At 34.4% G+C, this 20,791-nt stretch overlaps 1 protein-coding gene across 1 annotated transcript in view; it reads left to right on the forward strand.

Moving 5' to 3' along the window:
• The window catches only part of LOC148167548 (neurotrimin-like), a 194,303-nt gene that overhangs the window by 61,858 nt on the left and 111,654 nt on the right, over window positions 1-20,791 (forward strand). The gene's annotated exons all lie outside the window — the stretch shown is intronic.

A 20,791-nucleotide genomic window follows, 5' to 3' on the forward strand; every position in this document is an offset into this window, starting at 1 on the left:
AAAAAACAGATGGAATGGTTGGATATCACCCTTCGAAATGAATTAAAATTCTCGGGTAATAGAAAATTAAGCTCAATTGTTAAAGAAGGCGTCAGAACGACTACGAAAACAACTTAAAATTACGAATCAAAGATTTGATTGAAGAGTTGTTTACAGTACACAAAGGTTTCCTTTCAAATAAATCGTTCGGCAATCCAGAGAAAAGTTCACTTGGTGTATTGTAACAACTCGGAAGAAATCCGCGCACGAACATGCCGCGTTTGCACTAAAATTATCAAGAATCATTTCAAATTACGTTATCAATCACAATTAGAACAGAATTAATCATCTGACGCTATTTTATTTGGGATTATTTATCATCGTCACATGGTAGCAAATGTAACAAAGCTCTGCGTATCAAAAGATGCTTTATTAGTTTTTAATACCTGGATTTCAGCAGATGTTCGATCGGAACATCGTCACTCACACGTCCTGATTATTCTTCCTTTCGCCTCGTATTTACATCCCTCAGGCGCGTTTTAATTGTTTGAAAAGTTTTTCTAAGAACCCGAGACCATTGTCTCTTTTATTATCAATTTCGATCAAGTTCGGAGTTTTGCGGTTTTGTTTTCGTCTCTTCATTCGTAATACACTTACTTCTGTCAATTCTTATATTTTTAGACATAAATCATTGGACTGCGGAGATTTCCAGACTTCGCTAACTTCTTTTAATTGACTTCCTTAACTAAAAGTCACTTAATAGAAATAATAAATCGAAAGCTTGACGCTAAATACTTTCTTCATATAACTTTATTTCTCTATTTATATTTTAGACGATTTTATCATAGCACGTTAGCTCCAGAAATAACAACCGACGCTTTCAACGTCCAGATTTACGACCCAACTAGAGTTTTTGACCAGCTGCTACCACCATTCTGACAAAATAATAACTCGCAGCGAAACAACTATAATGGATTATTATTAAGAATATATCGCTTATCTATAACTTCTTTCTGAGACATCAACTTAACTAACAGCTAAAATCTTGTGTTCAATTTTCAGTTGTTCTTTTTTTGTGTGGTGAACCACATGTAGCCACCTGCATGGTGAAAGATCAAAATGATATACGAAAAGCGAAAGCAAGTAAATCGAAAAGAGATATAGGGTAAGATAGGTGATGCTTTCAATATAGTGTAATGAGAAAACGAAATAGACGTGTGTGATAAAAGGACATATATGTAAATGAATCCTGTGGAAATAGGCGGGGGGTAAAATCACGGTAATCGAGTTTGTCGGCATTTTCCAAGAATGAAGTGACTATATACACTTTAACCTAATACTTGGTTTATCGTTAATCAAAGCAAACAGCTCGAGTCTCTGCACCAGTCACTAATAATTACCGTGTTAAATAAACATTAACGCATTATACAACACGCGTTTTTAAATGCTTGATTTAATTACCATTAGTTCTTCATTCCTGTCAACTTCATTAACACATTCTTAGTCGCTGTCGTGTGAACGTTTCTAATTAAACCAGACTGTATTATAAATTCCAATAACTATTCATAGCTTTTTGATATTTTGGTTTGTTGGATTAATTTTAGGTGTTCGAATAATGTTCAATTGAACCATTAATTTAAATCAACCCGTAGTATCCCGACACTGACTAATTGCCTTCAAACTGATAAAATCACAACATAACTTCATGTTTTTTTTTCAATAACTCTTTTTTTTGCACCTCTAAACAAAAGGCGGACGAAATTATTGACAAATTAAAATGGCAACTCTCTACGTACGATCACAGTTGGTGGATGCGCCGGTTTTTTTAGTGAAAAATCATAATGATAACAATTAATGGAGTCTGCTGACACAAAGAATAAATACATGTCACGAACCGATTATTAAAACTGTAATACAAAAACTGCCGATACTATTTCCATTTCAAATTTTACACTTTATGTGGTGTCTGACGCAGCAGTTTTTCGGAGCACCAACTTTATTTTGATCAACTACTATGAAATTATAATGGCGTGTTATAAATAGAAACAGCGAAGACTTGATAAAAAGTATAATTTAAAATAAATATTGTTGAAGGCAGGAACTGGAAGAAAATTTCAATAAACAAACGGAGAAATAAGAAAAAGTGATTTACACCCGTCGAAGAAAAGTTGTGCGATAAAACAAATAGATTTAGAATTCCATTACAATGAGTTACCAATTGAATGTGAATTTCCAATATAATTGTTTCGGTCAGTGCCAGATTTATGAAACAACGTTTTTGTAACACAATTGAACGAACGTAAAATTGATAGAGTTTAAACAAATATTGAGTGTGATAGTTAAAATCTAAAGACACGACTTTAATTAGGGTGCGCTGAGGTTTCGTTAAAAATGCAAAGAGGGTTGTTTCATTCGAAGACAACCTTTGAATGCGGCTCTGTCCGATGAATATATAATGTAATAGCTAGGTAGCAAAACTTGATGACCTGTATTTATTCCTGCAGTTTTATTCCATTGTGAACAAGGAGTCTAACCGAACCTTCCTGTTACAATTTAAATCTTATAACAAAGTTTTAATGAAAGTAAAGTTGGTAGTAGAGGCAGCCATTGTAGAGGGCGGCGGTCTCATTTATCTCACATAGCCTCTTTCATTTCCTGTTCGAGCTCCGTGGCGCATAACTCAGCATTCCTTTCCGGAAGAACCTCAGCCGCTGTCCTGGAAGCTACTCTTGTCGTCTGCTTGCCTGATACCTTGTCTCCTCTGCGTTCTAACATGTTTGGAGGCGGTCTCTGCCTCCGAGAACCCAAGAAAGATGCAGCAAATATGCCACATTTCGGAGATTATCAAATTAAAAAAATTGAGCCTCAACTTTAACGAACTGCTGATGATATTTTTTCATAAAATTTTAGCTGGGATTTATGTTCCGCTGCCGGCTCCAAACTTTTCTAGTTTATTTTATCTAGGGTTCAGTTGTTTTTTAAATAATAATAATAATAAAGGGGATCGGTTATAAATTTATTATCAAATCACATTTTTCATTGCATTCCATTTGGCCATAAAACATCATCAGGTTTATTATTGGAATTAGTATTTACTACCAATCTTGTCCTCATGCAATACTGATTGATTGCAATTGAAAATCGACATACATTTCAGGTTAAATTTCGGTTCTTCATACCTACACTGCCAACAATTAAAAGTTTGTTAAATTTTTGCAATCATAGCCCTTAAAAGTTTCAAGCGCGGTGAAGTTCAAAAAGCTTCTTAAATTTAAATGACTTGTCAAGATTTTCAAATACCACATTCTTAACACTCTCTGTTTACTGAAAAGTGAAATAAATATCAACTCATGAGATCTGTCCAATTTAGCACACTTGTTGCAGAAAATACAATTATTGTTAGTCATTGTAGGCATTATCTTTCGAAATAACAGTATTCAGCAAGTCCGTAAACTGTTCATTCATAACTGTATAGTTCTGTTTGCAACAGTTTTCATTCGTGATTGTTAAGCTAATAAATTACATGTGAAGTAAAAACGCGGAGGATTATTTCAGGTACGTCAGTGCAACATCTGCGTTTATTGAGGAGGTGTCTTGTTTTTTATTGTTTGCTCACTGTGATGAAAACGTTCGCTCCAACTTTTGTTAGTTATTGTGAAAAGGGAAGTACACATAAAACGGTATTCTTTTCACCGTAAACAGAGTTAAATGGGATAAAAAGAGAAATAAATTGGGGCTACAATGACAATTAAAATTAAATTACAATCTGCTGGATTTGTAAGATTATCTTGACATTTACCACTAGGTGCTACAATTAAATTATCGACCTCAAAAGCTGTTTAGTAGTGGAACACTGTTAGGAATATTCCGCAAGAGCGAAATTAATTAAAAAGTAAGAAGTTTAGACTAGAGCAGTTCATTTTTAAATGGTTATTCATTGAAATGTTGGTATTAATTTAAAAAATATTATTGTTTTGAATCGGTTTGGAATTTTTGCGGTGTAATCATGGAACTTGAATTGGAGACCCAGTGGAGGGAATAAGTTTTAAATGTATTAAGTGGCGATAATGAAAGTTATATGGAAAGCGTCTTCTGTTTGTCGGTTCAATTTTGAAAATGACACTCCAGAGATTTGAAACGGGTGTGTATCAGCAGTGAAAGTAAAGTTGGAGACATTATATTTTAGGAGAAGAGTGGTTAATGTGGTTAACAGTTGTGTGGGTTGGGAAATTAGACAGGTCGTTATGATAACAGACAAGAACATAGACACTACGTCAAAATGACACTGATATTAGGTATTTAATATATGTAGGAAGACAGTGGAGCGGTATCCACGCGTATACGCGTTGAACGTAACCACCCCCAGCCTTGTATTTAGCGCTAGCTTTCAATCGTGGGGGAACTTGGAGACGCAGACATATTGTACAGAAGTTGTTAATGATTGTTTTCCACCGCAAGCAGTCGTACCGACTGGCAAGTTATTATTCTCAAGAAATATATTAATCTCTCCAATTGCGTCCTGTCCAGGACGAACCCTTAACATCGTCGATAAATTTATCTCGTTTTGTTCGTTTCGTTTCTAATATAAACTCGAATTACTTTGGAACTGTGCTTCTAGTACTGACTTCAAACAACGTCTGAGCGGTTTTAATAATAAACGACGGCGGATTTAATGGTGCAAAAGCAAATAGGAAATGTATTCCAGTTTTAGTAGTAAATTAATAGAAAAGACCGAGACGTGTTGAATTTCGCGTCCCTGACCAGCATGCGGGAGATTTTGCATCTTGGTGAATTTGATTGATTTCATCTATCTGGACGCATGCCAAAATATTTCCAAAATTCGCTCACGTATTGTTAAAATTAATTTCCCGATCTTTATTCTCAGAAACAGATTTTTAAAAGCGTTCTTTCACTGACAACCGGAGTGAAATCGCGCCGCTATTGCCACTCTGTACAGGAAAATTATGCGAGGAGCACATAAAAATGATATAATGTGTCTACAGTTTGTTCAAAGCAATGAAAACCTTTTTTCCGTCATTTTCCAATACTAGTTCCATTTCACACTTGTCAAAATCCGCGAGCTATGGATTTGTTTTTGTTGCTTTTCACCGTATAAAAGAGGATTGTTTTCATTATTGGAACTTTTGAAATATTGGCTTATTTTCGGAAATCGTTAATGTGTCGGCGCGAATATAACGAACTAATAGTGTGCTGTTCACAGCTATAACTTCATTTGTATCTTCAATCGGTTTTATTTACAGCTCTTCCTTTAGGATGTGTAAGTCGTCACCCTCGCCTTCCTAATTACTTACATATGTTTACATTAAGCACCTTTGTATTTAAACGCGGATTAGTGCCTCCCCGTTAACATTCATCAATAGTTGTGGCGCGCCGCCCACCAACCGTCCCCAAAACGCCAATTTCACATTTAGTAACTTCAGTCATTGTGTGTTATTGCTGCAATTACGTCTCACAAATATGTATATAATTTTGAGCAGTTAACGTTTTAATAACCTCATAAGGCCAGTTTGAGCAAACGCATCAACAAGATGTAATAAAAGAAAATTAGTCCATGCTAGAAAAATATTCAGGAATTTTAAACGAAAAAAAAAAAGTCCACGCTGCAAAGTTTTCAACTGGGAGGTGATAATTTTATAATAAAATGTCGTAAAATACGTGCTGATTTTTAATTAAATTTGTATACCTTCGACCTACAAAAGTCCAATTTTAGAACTTGGTGTCAGCCGAAGAATTCTTAGAGATAGATGTGTCCACAATGATATTTTCCAATTGTGGCGCTACTTTATTCATTAATATTCATTGTTCGTGAAAGGTTATTAATTAGTGAATACTTCGTAATCTGGTTAGAGTTTATAATTACTTTTACTTAACCCAGTGAAAACGCGTTTTGATGTTGATGTAAATTGAACTGAATTATTAATAGTGTTTATGTTAAATGAAATTATTTTTAACGGCCTTCGAAAAATCGGAGGGTACTAAGAAACGCGACAAAGGTATTTACCGTTTGTCTGAATAAATTTTGAAGTTTTTAGTGATAAAATATTTGACATAAAAGCGTGAAACTCGATTTCTGCCGACAATCCCAAAGGATTCACATAAATATTACCGTTCTATAAAAATATTTGAAGCATCAATCTCCTCTAGCGCCTCACGATGAACAAGTATTTGTAGCAACATTAGGGTGATATGATTGGAAAAAAAGAATCGAAGGTGGAGAAGCATTTGGCACGTTTGGTCAGTGTCTACGGTCACGAATGTCGCAGATTACCACGTCGTGACGGGATTTTCAACACTATCACTAAGTAGGGCTTACGTTGCACAAATTGCAGTTTCGATACCTAAACAGTTACGATGCGATAATTGTCGATACTGTACAAAAAAAGATAACACGAAATTTGTCAGTGGACTTATACACACTAATTACACAGAGATACTCTAGCAATACGAAAGGATTAGTAGGGATGATCGGATTTCCGAATAAGAGAGTCAGACACTGATGCCCTTTAGATTATGCACGATCTTATAATCTGACGTGGAGCACCACCAAGTCGACCGTAAATAGAATCAGTATATTTATTAATTATAAGTTAACGCAATTCCTATTAAATTTGCCTGCTTTCCGTGTTTGCCCATTTTCTCATCTTTAAAGGTTTTGACCCTTGACCCCAGGCTCTTTCATCAAAATGGACGGAAAAGGTGGATTAATTTGTACAAACTCCGATTTCTGTTTGAATATTCGTTTGATTACCGTCACACGTTAGGTCAAATCATATATAATGCTAACGATTGGCTCTGTTTGATTAGTGACTGAATTTACAACCAAACTAGCTGTTACTGGTTGTAATTCGGGATTTACACGAGTTTCATTAGTTCTAAATAACAGTTGTAACGTAATTAACCAAAAATGGCGTCTTTTTCATTATTTACTATTGGACGTTTAACAAAGAGCTATTCTTGAAAAATGTTTTTTCTTAAAAACTCACAAAATTATGGAATTGCTCGATAATATTTTGGAAAGTCAATTTAATAAGCTTTCCAACGATCCATGAAACTCATCGCTATGCTTACTACTTGGCGTAATATTTATGAAATAGTGATTTTTCGTTCCCAAAAAAAAACGCAGTTTTTAGTGATTTTCATATGCAGTTTTGCATGTGGCTCAAGAGTTATTACATCAATTTTTCATTTTAATACATCATTGGAAAGACTGAGATCTTGCCTTTATGACGCGCTGATAAATGCATTGCTATCTCTTATCGTTTAGAAGTTACAGTACGAAAACTTTCAAAAAATTTAAGGTTTTAGTTATGTTTTTTTGTCTTATTTCTACGCACGTTCTAAGTTTTAAATTAACTTTAATGCTAACGAAGCCCAGAATAACACATTTTAAAAAACTTTTTGTTAATGAAGAGTTCGTAATCTGTTTATAAACTAAAAAAAAATAAAGAGAGGAAATCTTTGAAAGTAGCTGTTAAGTTAAGCACAAAATGGGGAAGTGGATATTAATGAAAATTTAGTTTGTGTATTTGGCAATAACCGAAAATATCATCAGTTTCACAAAAATGTTTTCTGTGGCGAAAGTTGTTTTGAAAAGCAGAGATCTCAACCTTTATTTTAGCGTATTACATTAAAAAAGTACTTATTTAGGAGTTCCATGTAAAAAAGTATCAAAAGTTTTTAAAAATGGTATTCCGAAATGTCCTTGAGTTTGTCTCAAATATTTTGGTAAAAACCAAGTGTTCCGGCGACGTCTGTAGTTTGTTAAAAAGCTTATTTAATTACCTTTTCAATGAAGTATAATAAAGTTTAATAATTTTGCAAGTGGTTAAAACTGAACCGAACTGAACGCGCTGTACTAAAAGTAAAACTTATTTTACATAAATCTCTGAGCCCTGACCTGATGAAACAAAAGGGGTTTCGGGAAACAATTTTACTTAATAAATGCGTTTTCACTACTCCCTACAAATTTCGTCTAAAATTTATTGACTGGTTTAAATATTGTTATTCCGGCGCATCCACCATTTTTTAAAATCGCTTATTATTCGAAAAATGTACTGCTTTCCGCTTATTTATTATTTATTATTAGTTCTATACAAAAAAAGTATAAACAAGTTTTTAGAAACCGTTCGTTTCCCATTTTTTTATCAGTTTTTCTCAAACAATTACTTTTTCATTAATAAAAAAACCAAAAACTTATTTTACAATTATCTCCTGACCTGACCTGACCTGACCTGACCTGACCTGACCTGACCTGGCCTGACCTTACCTGACCTGATGGAGCAAAACGGGTTACGGATTTAGAATCAGGAGGCAATTCTTCATTAAAAATGCCTTCCCACTGCTCCAGTACAAATTTCTGTAAAATTTGTTGACTAGTGTAATTAATTCAAGCCCAAACATTTCTTGACATTTACTTTAAAAGAAAAATAAAGCTTTCCATTAAGTTGCAAAGTAAACAAATCAAAAATTTTATGCCGCTTTTTCTTGTAACTTTGTACACATTCTGATTAAAATGTCCTGTTTTAAAGCCCAAATATAGAATTGAGGAATTTCCTGGCACGGTTACGTTTGAATTTTGCATTCTGTTGGCCTGTTATGAACGCAGCGACAGATATTCTTCAATATTGATGATCTGTATTTCCAATTCTGGACAGGTTTAGCATCGCACACAATCTAACCTACATACAATTCACCGCCAATTGCACAATTTTGCTGTTTCTAAAAATACAAGACGATGTTCTATCACATTTATTTCCTTGCCATTGTAATCCACATGAAAATTGAAATTCATGACGCAATATATGAATCTAAAGCTTTTGACTGCACTTTGTCAATTAGCAAAGTTGTTTACGTTGTTATAAAATGAGTTAGTTTGCTGGAGAAAAAAGTTGTGGAATTGTGTAGTCGGGCAAATGAAGATAAATTATTGCAAATGCAAATGGCTGATGCTGTATTTCTGTTCAAGTTGAATTTTGGCTAATCCATATCGAACAGCAACAATCAATTCGGGTATTACATGACATAGGGGATAGGATTGAGAGTATTGTCGTTAAAGTGGCAGAAATTTGTCACATAAACCCTATGATTGATTTTACTTGACGTGTTTCGTACGTTACCAGCTTTTCTCGTTTTCCAGCTGTTTTTATAACGTGTCCTTTAACTGATGTTCTCGTAATTAACAAGCAATTTCTTTTTTCTCACCGCCAAGACACATATAGATTCCCGTGGAACGTAATTTTATCCCAATCAATGCAGAAATAAGAACCCTTAAGCAATATGAGCTCTGCAAAGTAAATCAATGAGAATCTATAGTAAAACTAGACGATGGTTATAAAAATACAACTAATTAGACAAACTTCGACCGGTCATGACATGAAATCAAAATTAAAACTGTAGATATATTAAATTTAAGGCATCCTTTTACAAGACATTTGAAGTTGAATTAGAACCAACTGAAATCGGAGGCAACAGAAAAGCAATCGCTTCAATTATTTAACAGTAGAGTTTTAACGAAATTGCATTCCAAAGTGTAAGGGAGAAGGATGTAAACAACGGGTGACGGGGAACGATATACATTTTTTTAAGTAAACACAAAGTTTGGGAAATCGACACAATTATACTTTTACGTTTTTCTGAATTTAAGAAGAAAATGTTTGTTGGGCAGTTTAAAAGTAACAGCCAAAATAAATATTCCAAATGCCTTTTCTCACTGTGAATTCGTACTGTATCGATTCCCACAAAATTCAATAATGGAGATAGATGGAGTGTTGCTAAACCTACAAACACCTATGGACCAGGACGTCTTTACCCACTTTTCCAAAGAAATTGAAAAGTGGCAGACTTATTGACGATTTACTTTATGGTCTTTTCCTCACAACCTTTTTATTTACTTGTAGAGTAAGTAAGCCTTCCGACTTCTAAATAAACGGCAATTTAAACAAATTATCGCATTCGTCAAACGCTCAACACGGCGGTTTATCAACATTCCTTCTAACGTTGGTGTAAAGTTTCCAAATTTCAAACACTCAACAACAGGGAGAACATGAGCACATTAAAAATACATTAAAAAAATTCACGGTTGATATTGTTGCTAAACAGGGGGTTTAAAAACCTGTTAGGTATAATTACAACGGCGTAATGGACTCAGTTTTGTTGAAGTATGCAGCGTATTTGAGTAAAAAATTGTTTGTATTAGAACGAACAATTACCATTAATAGATTGTTGACTCCACTAGTGGTTAAGTATTGAAAACATTAGTGAAAATATTTGTACATTTGAAATATTGCTCTTAATGTTGATTTAGCCCTCACGCTAGTAAAATGTTCTTTGAACTTTACATTTGCAATTTTGGTGATAATTTCCGTTGTTTACTTTTAATTTAAGTCGAAATTATATAAACATTTACCCCACAGAAATATAATAAGCTAATTAAAAATAAGTAAAACGTTGTTTTATTGTTATTACAACGAATATTATTTGTGTTGGAACCATTTGATAATGTTAAGTTGATTGAAGTCCAAGAAGAACAGAATGGATCGTTTGAGCATGAAGTGGAATTTATTTTCGACCTTAAAATTCTTCGTCCTTAGATATTAGTGCTTTTTTACTTTTCTCTCCCCCATGTCGACTTTCCCCACCAGTAAGTTTCAAATCAAAACCGGTTGTCCATTTATCTTGTAACGGTTCTACAAAGACGAATATAGGGAGGTGCTGAAATGTGGAAAACCCAATTTTCAATTTGCTAAGAAAGCTACATGTGTTCTCTCAAAGTTATGGTGTGGGTCCCTAATAACAGGGGAGCAGATTCACCCTAGTTTGATGGTAATATGACTGCAATAGATTGTATTAGGGGGAGAATCAATAATCCTATTTTCAGTGCGATAATGCTAGACCACTTACCACTGTTCGATCTTGAGAAAATGGAAGACCTTTTCACCTTTCGATTGCCGCCGATGCAATTTTTCTTGAAATCGTAATAATTTATTCGAATGATTTGATCTTTCTACACTTTGATTGACGTGATTTTTCCGGATCAATGAAAACGATACTTTCTATTTTCTACATGTATTGTAAATCAATTTTTGACATCTTTATTGGCTCTTACTTTTCGGAAATGGACACATTTGAACGCGAATCACGGTCGAGGTGGATACCACTACAAATGAAAGCCTCTTCCGGAGTTAGGAAAATAATTTTTTTTGTCGTTAAATGGAGAAAAACGGAGAAACACAAGCCCGCAAATACTCGTTGAGAATTGTTTAAAATTACATGGCGGAACTGCAGTTTAATTATTACATTAGTTTATTTAGTAAGACAAGAACTGACAGTTTTATTGTGTCTTTATAATGAAAACAAAAGCTTACATTATTGTGGCTTCATCATGGTGTTAGCGATTCATGCATATTATAACAAAGTTCGTTAAAATTTAATTTTTACGAGCATGTTAAAAATTTGGGAATTTTTGTAGGGGCATACATAATAATGAAGGGACGCTATTTGTTTTGTGGACTTTGTCGACGTCGTTGTTTACTCGATAAAAAATTATGTCGCTTGTTTCCTGTTTCAGGTAATCACTGATGCTCAAAGCCTGGCGCTTTAGTAAGTAGTTTTTTCTATATCTAGGATTCGTTGTTATCAAAAGAGACATTTTTTCGGTAGTCTCACTACGCTTGGATATCTTTTTTGTTCCATGACATTTTCCCTGCAAACATTGTACAGAAATTGTGTGTTATAAATGAAACATTCAATAAGAATTGTGCGTTTTGTTAGCCGAGTTCTTATGAAAGGTGATTTGTCGTGTGGAGCAAGCTGTAAACATTTGAAGGAGTGAGTTACCTAATCCCAAGTTTCTCGATGTAGGTACCCACCAAATGTGACAGAAACATAAATTTTCAGGTGACAGACGTGTACAAAAAAGGAGTCGTATGAAAGGGGAAACTGTATTTGTCAAATTGGAGATATAAATGAAAAGCGGGCTACTAGAAATTGGTTGGTTCACAAAGTCTTTTTTCCAAATAACCGTAACCATGGCATCAAACGCCCCAATTTCGCTATTATTTTCACATAAAACAACCTCATCAGACGGGTTAATACCCTCATTTTCGTCCAATCAATCGCCAAGCCATATCTAAACTTCCTAAGTATCGAATGCCCACTGAAAAAATCTACTTTCGTATAACGTAATGAACAGTTTTTTATTTTTTGAAATAAATCTTTTTTAATTGACGTTGGGGTGAAGTCCTATTAATATCGCATGGGGAAACGAGAAGTCAATATTTGGTTAGTTTACAATTTCGTTGCAACTGACAAGTTTTATAGGGGATTTTATTTAATAACAGTTTGTAACAAATCCGTCTGTCAGTTTGAAAAATCGAATTTAAGTCGTGGAAATGTCCCATTAGAAATTCAATTTGAGTCACATTTGTTATCTCGGTCAACCTCATTAATTTACAATTTAATCATTTTAGTGTGCGTTATCGGAAAGTGCTTCATGTAATTTTGTTAATCCGTAATCTCTTTATGGGCGGTAGAATATATTGTTGTAGGGTGCGGATATTGGAGTGGGTAAAATTTATAATGATCTAACCTAGCTAACAAAATTAAAAATGAAATTAAACGTGGCGATTTGCTCGTATATCATATTTAAGCTACTTTCAAGCGAATCTTTTTCAATTAGGTTACATCATCGTTTCAGCTAGAGGTAATTATTGTGACTGAATCCTTACATCATGTACCTACTTTTGATATTAAATTTGAATCGAAAAAAAGACGAAGAAGTTTTAATAATGAAGCTCCAAGTTGCCTCACAAGTTTTAACCAACTAAAATTTCAGTCATTAAAAGTGTCGAATACATTCGGTTCGATTCAAAATTGATTTTATCATTACTACCGTGAGTAAAAACTCTAATTATAATATTTCGTCGGATCAAAAAAGTACTTTCATAATTAGACAGAAAAACTTTGGTGTCATTAGTTTTAACCGAAAAAGTGAGCATTTGTTTATGAATTCAAAATGAAAATTGAGTTCTTGGAAAATTTCAATAGCAATGCGATAAAATAAAGACGAGGTCAGAAGCCTTGTTTTAATTCCAAACTAATGCAGATCACGCAAGTTACATAAATTAAGAATAAATGGTCGTAAGTTCGCAGTTAGCACACTTACAAGAAGTAGTTGATCCTGATGGAGAGGCCGCTGTGGCGTATTTACTGAAGACGTAAATTTTGTTAGCATGGCAGCTTTAAACTGACCTACCTCCATACATACTAAATGACCCAACATTGTCAACAAGCTTCCATTGATGTATGACATTCTCTGCTTATGCAAACTGGAATGATGTCGATATGTCGATAAAACTTGCTTAAATTTAGATCAATACTGCCCGAAACGTAATGTAATTGCTGGCTTTTAACGGGCCTATCGAAAATAATTCATCTCAGAAGTCTTAGACGAAAATTCGATTTTATCGGAGCCGTAATTGCGGTAAATTGTCGCGTGGGTGATATTGATTTAATTGGAGGAATTATCGGTCGAGAAAGATTTCAATTTACATAAAAACGTCTGCTTGTTCAATTAATTAGACGTTTTAGTGTGCTAGAGGCAAGTTTAATTGGATCGTAGGTAACAAGTTCAGCTGTTTTGATAGTGGCGGTTTTTGTGGCGAGTGGTCAGAGGAGTGGAGATAGGGTGGTATCGATGATAACAACAAGCCGAGAGCAATTATCTACCTTTTCGTTTATCTTATAAATATATCTAGGCTAGGATATATAAATCTGTACACGTACAAGTATGGAGCGTAGGGGTAGAGAGTTGGAAATCAATAGAAGCTCTGGCTTCGTACGCGTAAATGAATACCACATGCGCCCTACTTCGATCCTGTCGTCACCGATTCGCTTTTGAGGATTGTATTGCGATACCGATACATTCAACACTCTCATTTTCTCAGAGAACGGAAAATAAAGATTCTGAAATAACAATTCCGATTTGGTTCCCTTTGTTTTTCACCGCATTTCAAACATCTAGTTCTACTTATTCCGCCTTGCAAGACGCTCCTTAGTACATGTAAACGAACAGAATGATTTTTTTTTAATAAAATCAAAATTATGTACTTTTCTCCGCTTTACTGGATTTATTAAAATACATAAAATTCCATTAAAATAAAACAAGTACGAATTAAACTCTGTCCAAACTGATATTTTATGAATACTAAAATATAAAACTTTTCTAATAAATTTCCTATTTCTTCGTAAAATTCAAATCAAATGAGATATTTTAAAAAAATTCGGGAGAGTTTTAAAACTTTTAATGAACATGTAAATTACGCACAGTTGTAATATTTCACGTACAGCAACTTATAAATATTTTACCAGACAAAAGTGTCAAGTTTTCTGATGAACAAAACTCAATTCTAACTTTTTGCCATGAATATTCTAAAGGGGCGCATCATTCAAGGACGAACCTATCATTCTGCATCTAATTAAGAATTCTACAAAAGTAAGAACTTTCTGAAACTTATTTTGGTCATATTTCAAGGGGTTCAAATATGAAAAATTAATGCCCATTGAAAATTTGACCGTACCACAAAGCTTCCCAAATCACCACTTTAATTTTGTCCAACTCATGCATCATAAATTTTATCCGAGCAATTACCTGTCACGTTTTTTTCTGAATTGACCGGTTGACTTTCTATATTTTACGAGCGTCATATTTGAATTTTTATATAGGTCTCTTGATTACAGTGATGTAAATCATACTAATAAAAAATACTTTATCACGATTGCCACGAAAATAAGAACTTGTCGCGTTACTAAAAACCGTCAAATTAATCACTGTAACAAGTTCAAGTTTGGAGGAGTTTGTTCCTTATATTGGACCGGCTCGAGCGATGAAAAGTAAATGTGATAATTCAGCAAGCGAAACTCGACAAATTCTGAACGAATTGATAGATTATTCGACAGCTTTTACCATTTATTTCTTTTGTATTAGAAGTTAAAATTAAGCAGGTTATTTACATAAAACCATCAAGATTAACCAAACTCGTGCCAACGAACAGGTTTTTTCGGAATATTTTATAATATTTAATGCTCTATCAAACCATGTGTGAATCTCTAAGTAGCCGGATAAATTCTTTCGTGGAAAAAGGCAGAAACCTCTGACCCGAATAACAATTTATTAATTAACTTCGAAAATAATATCTCTTCTAAAGATATAAGAGAAAGTGATGACAATGCCTTCTAAGGATAGAGATAAAAACTGTTCAACTTGGCTTAGGGGTGAGAAAATCGAATAGCAAACGAAATACCGAATATGTGGAGTGGAAAAGTTTTACTTTTACGTAATATTTAAACAGTGTTTTCTTCTTTAAATAGGTGTTTCAGCTTAAATTTTTAACTTAATGCGATCATTAAACCAACCATAAAGATTTTGGTTTTATCTACAACAGAATCTTAAAAATGCTTACACTTTATAGCTTCCTTAACTTTCTAATTTTCTCTTGAAATATATGTATATTAATTAAGTAAAACTCCAATAAACCATTCTACTCAAAAGCAAACTTTCCTTTCATAATAATAAAAGATACCTTTCGGAATTTCTATAGATAAATTGAAAATTCGTATTTCAGCTTATTAGTACCACGACAAAATTGGTCCGAAGTTGTAGTAATAGAAAATTTTCGGCCAGGAAATCGTGAGGAAGACCTTTTCATTATCACGATCTCAGACCTTTCACTTGACACCAATTTGGTCGTGGTACTAATTAAGGAACTAACTGTAAGATACGGAGATTGGAGGCCGAGAAACCCTCAAATTTTTTGAGCTAAATTCAGTTTTCCTAACATTTCTTGTCTTCAGTAGTGCAACGTTTTGGTAATAAACACATTGTGACGTACCTGACTCGAGTTTTCATCTAGTTTTATGTATCCTCAAAAATGGTGGATGCGCTTCTATTTGAGAGTATTTCTTGGGGGCTTTTATTTGAGAGTCTAGAATAATTCAGGTGGTGCGAGTTCTGGATATATGGAGCGTAAAATGTGTAATACTTGCGTCGCTTAACTAGAATATGCAAAACAATGTTGATTATTTGAGAAATGTAGAGATAATTTAGTAAGAATGTGCTGTTGGACGTAGTTAGCGGTGTAGAATCCGGGTTTTTGCCCGCATTGGCCGAGAGTCTAGGACTAGATTATTCTGTGTGGGTAAATAAGATTTATCTGGCCGTATATTCCAGAGGCTCGCTCCAAATTCGGGCGAGTTAGCGGACAACCCCGGCACGTCGACCTCGTAATCAAGATTTCCCAGAATACTGAGTGTCGGTCTTCCGCGCTAAGGTAGACAAGAGTAGCTCTTTAATACGCATTGCAAGCTACTCATTAGAGTCTTTGTTAGAGCATAATCAATCTCAAATCTCCGATGAGTGAAAGGAAACCGTTAGAGCTTCCAGCAAGTTTGCTTCACTCAGCACATCTTGTTATTACAATTCCGTTCTCACTTCCTCATCAAGACGAGCTCGTTTAAAAAAATACTTCCTTTCTTACGATTCTTTATAATACCGCATGTTGAAAGTGGGAACTAACCTGGTAACTCGGTCGTTAAATGGGTTAAGCTAACCTCTCTTTGTGACGTGGAATTTTTCATTTGAAGCGAGGAAAAAAATAAATCTCGTTACCAAGAAATTTACATGTCGCCTTTTTCATTTAGATGCTTTCTGTTAAACTCTAATAACATTTAATGTCTGTCCTTTTTGGTGATTAGCATCTACGAGTGTCGGAAGGATCATTGGTGGTATGTCATGAAGAAGTATAAGAGGGGTTGCTGGAAAGGTCACCCAATCCTTTTCACCGATGGATCAATGGGGTCAAACCATAAATAGGTGTCCTGTCAGGGCTACTCTCTCCTATTTCCAGCCGCCCTTCTTCACTTTATCCCTAGACCAGCTCAGGCCGTCTTATTTCCACACCAAAGAGCAATCGGTCGTGTTCGAAGGGAACGCATTAAGGCTTTGAACGCGTTTATTTAACTAAACGTGCTAATCTGTCGGTGAAATAGTTTCTCTGTTTACCAATTTAATCATCCATCTGTTGTCTAGTACGGCCACTACCCCACAACTTTACGCTTCTGTGCTCTTACGACCAATTTTTACCCCAATTTCATTGACGACATAATATCACTAGAACGCACTTCCTGTTCTTTCATTGTTGTGATGTTCGTTAAGAAGCGTTTTCTTCGTAAAAAATGATGAAACCACAATTTTAATGAGATTTCGGTGTATGGGTTGGAGAGACGTGCGTATTATCTTCTTCCTCAGTCATATCGCGTTGAATTTGCACTTTATAATTAATTTCGTATAAATTATAAATGGAAGCAAATAAATACGCATCCTGAGAACTGGTTTTCAATTTTATGAGATGCTCCTAATCCAGGGTTATGCTTTACTCGATGAAGGTGTGCCTAGTTAATTCAGGAGATTCAAACCTATTCCCAGATGAAAGTTTCCAGCTGCTGGTAGTTTATTCCAGGATAACACTGAGGTAAATTGCCGCTTCCGTTATGTGCATTCATTATAAAACATGATTAACCGCCAAATAGTTGCCTACATCTCTCTCTCAACTACAACTTTGCTAAATAATACCAACTTCACAGCGGAAATTCGGCTTTTCTCAGGACCCCTTCATATATGTCTATTATATTTACCCCAGACCTTGTTTACTTCGCATAACAGATAAGATACCCGCCTCTCTTACGCCCAAATAAATAAAGGCACTTTTCCTACCTTGAATCTATTAAAAATCGACGAGGGCGGATGTGGAAAGCATAATATCGTTAATGTTAACGCGAGTTTTAAGATGACGTAATGTAACGAATTCGATTAACGCTAACGTAACGACATTAGTAATCGAGGAGTAGTTGAAGTTTGTAAATGTAAGCTCTTTTAGTAGGAAAAACGAGTCTGGTGCACGTGACTGAAAATCATGTATAAGAAGCATTCCGGAACTTGTAAATAAATAAAGTACAGTGCTCTTATTTTATGGGACGGGCAGTTCCCATAGGAAAGGATTTAAGACTCGTATTTACGGAAAGTTTTTCTTCAAGCTTTCAAGAGTTGGCATTATATTAATCAAAGCGTGAAGTTGAGCGTACAATTTTAATAAATGTGGCGCCTCCACGCCAACAATTATCTAGGAAAAAATTTGGCTAGTAATTAATAGCTTCTACAAAGTTTGCTGTTCTCAATATGGTAGTTTCTCGATCGTTTCGTCGAAATTTTAAACCAATTTCTGTTTTTGAATAGTCAACGAAATTTATTAACGGGAAAAGTACCACTTGATATAATTTCGTATGGTGCCCAATGCTGTGAAAGAAATCAAGAGCACTTAACATCGAGCCACCAACGATCGCATGCGCAACACGCTAATACGTCTGAACTGATAATAATTCACAACGGTTATGATAGGAAGTTTTTATGACGTTGAATTTTTTTAATATATTCCGCTTAAGTGAACAGTAATATAAATCAGCGCCGAAATCTGTAATTTATAGTCATATACCTATTAAGCAGACGACGGCAAACATTTCATTTCCGTCAAAAAAATAACTCAAATCCGACGTCAATTTGGTAATAATAATTAAGAAGGAACTCTAATTGTGCTGGTGTAATAAACGTAGTTGACAATTTGAAATTAAAATTGGAAGGACTAAAATAATTAATCCACTTTTCCTGGCACGCTGTCAAGTGAAATAACAAATTTCATTCGAACGTTTCTACCATTAAATTCTCGTTTGTTTTTACACGTTGAGGTTTGAGTTATATTTTGTTTTTATCGGTACGAAATAACATTGCACCTTACCCTGCAATATATTTATTTAGACTGATTCTTTTTTGAAGTTTTATATATAGGGACGCTAAAAACTAGTAAGTATAGAAAATGAGACGGCCAAAGCTGCATAAAAGCCGTATTACATGCAGATGACAGTTATTTAAAATTCACACTAGAAATTTTACGGCAAGAACGCTGCAAACTGAATTTTTGCAGTCCGTAACATAAAAATATCACCTTCCTCTTGAAGAATTATATGTCAGAATAAAGATCCACATTTTTCAGTGTGTATCGATTTTCTCTCTTTTCCTTCCACAAACGGTTCAAAAGGATTACTTCCACCAGAAATATCTCTTGACATTTAAGGTTGTGAACAAATATTTGATTAACGGAGGCAAATTGCGATTCAAGCATGCAAATAACCAACTATTAGTTAATCTTAGCACGAATTTGTGTTTCTACATCGCAACACACATATACATAAGTAGAGAGTTAAATAAAGTGGCGAAACAACCCTTCATATTGCGAAAATATTCCTCCCATGTTGATTCCCTATAAATAGAGAGATTTCAGGAATTCATCATCTTCTCGTCATTGACGCATTAACGTTATTACAATGACTATCTATTTTTAACGTGGTTGAAACATTCATCTTCAAGTGACATCCGGTGGTGTCAACATATTGCACTTTTAACAAGCCACATATATTTTTTATAGACACAAGCGCCGGTAATTATTGTAATTGACACGTTAAAACAAAGACACATAAATAGAACCAACCGAAATAGATTACTCTGTTTCTCAGAATTCTAAAACCCAAAGCGGGTGTTTTTTGCAGGAGATTTTGAGAGAAATTAAAACGGATAGTTTCTGTCAACGTAGTCAAATAACATTTGCTGGTCATGGAGGTTTGTCGGGTCTTTAAAAGGTAATTTAACGGAAACATCGTAATGTCGAAAACTGTCTGTATTTAACTTTTCCTTTTAGGCTTGGCATTACAATTGTAGAGTCGGTTGACGAGAATGGCATAAAACGACATGCTGTGTTAATGGTTTAATCACAATTGAAATATTTAATTCATTCTCAGTGGAATAATTGAAATCTGGTTGGTTCTCATCTTTGTTGTTGAAGTGCGACTAATAAATTCTTCAGCAGTTAGCCGTAATCGCATTGATCCTTAATTACCATTTGTTCTATTCATACGGATGTTTTGTTTCTAGATGGACCCCTTTTTATCAATATGATTGCTTTCTCTTCTTGTATTATTCAGGATTTATGCTTTTGTTCCATTACTGACCTAGTGAACTAAAAAAATGTGACATTTACAAAACGCCTTAAAGCTCGAGCTTACATTTATCCCGGAGTAAGTAGAACACGACAGCTGAAATTTTTATGTGTTTGTCATCAAAATATTATTTATTGTCGTCAGGGGAAGTGAATCAATATGTACAAGTTTTATGTCAAGCTGTAAAAAATATTTTCTGGTAGTTTGTATTTGGCTTGAAAATTGATTACTCGCGCTTTCGTCGCTGCCTAGCAATTCTCAAATTTGTTTATTTAGGTGATATATCCAACAAAATTACGCGTAATCAAAAATAGTGGGTTAAACAGACAGATCGATAAGTTCTACATTCTAAAATGTAAATATGCATTTATGCCAAACCGCATTCATGACGACATCATTTATGAAAATTTTATTTCGGGTTAAGAGTGTGACTACAGTATTATGGAAGCTGATGTCAAGCTATTCCCGGCACATTCATATCAAAGCTCTGAAAACGCACTGAATACTTTTCCGCTCGGAAAAATTTCCTCTGCTATTACAATCAGAAAATAACACATTGTTGAAAAAATTCTCCAAAAATCATGTATGTGTTGAATATGAAATTCCGTTTTGTTCTTGATAATACGAATTCCATTTCAATATAGAAAATATGATCAATATTTAGATGTGACTTCAATATCAAAGACGATAAAAA

Source organism: Gnatocerus cornutus, chromosome 10 (genome assembly GCF_029298725.1).
Source record: "Gnatocerus cornutus isolate USDA-ARS CGAHR chromosome 10, icGnaCorn1.1, whole genome shotgun sequence".
NCBI lineage: Eukaryota > Metazoa > Arthropoda > Insecta > Coleoptera > Tenebrionidae > Gnatocerus > Gnatocerus cornutus.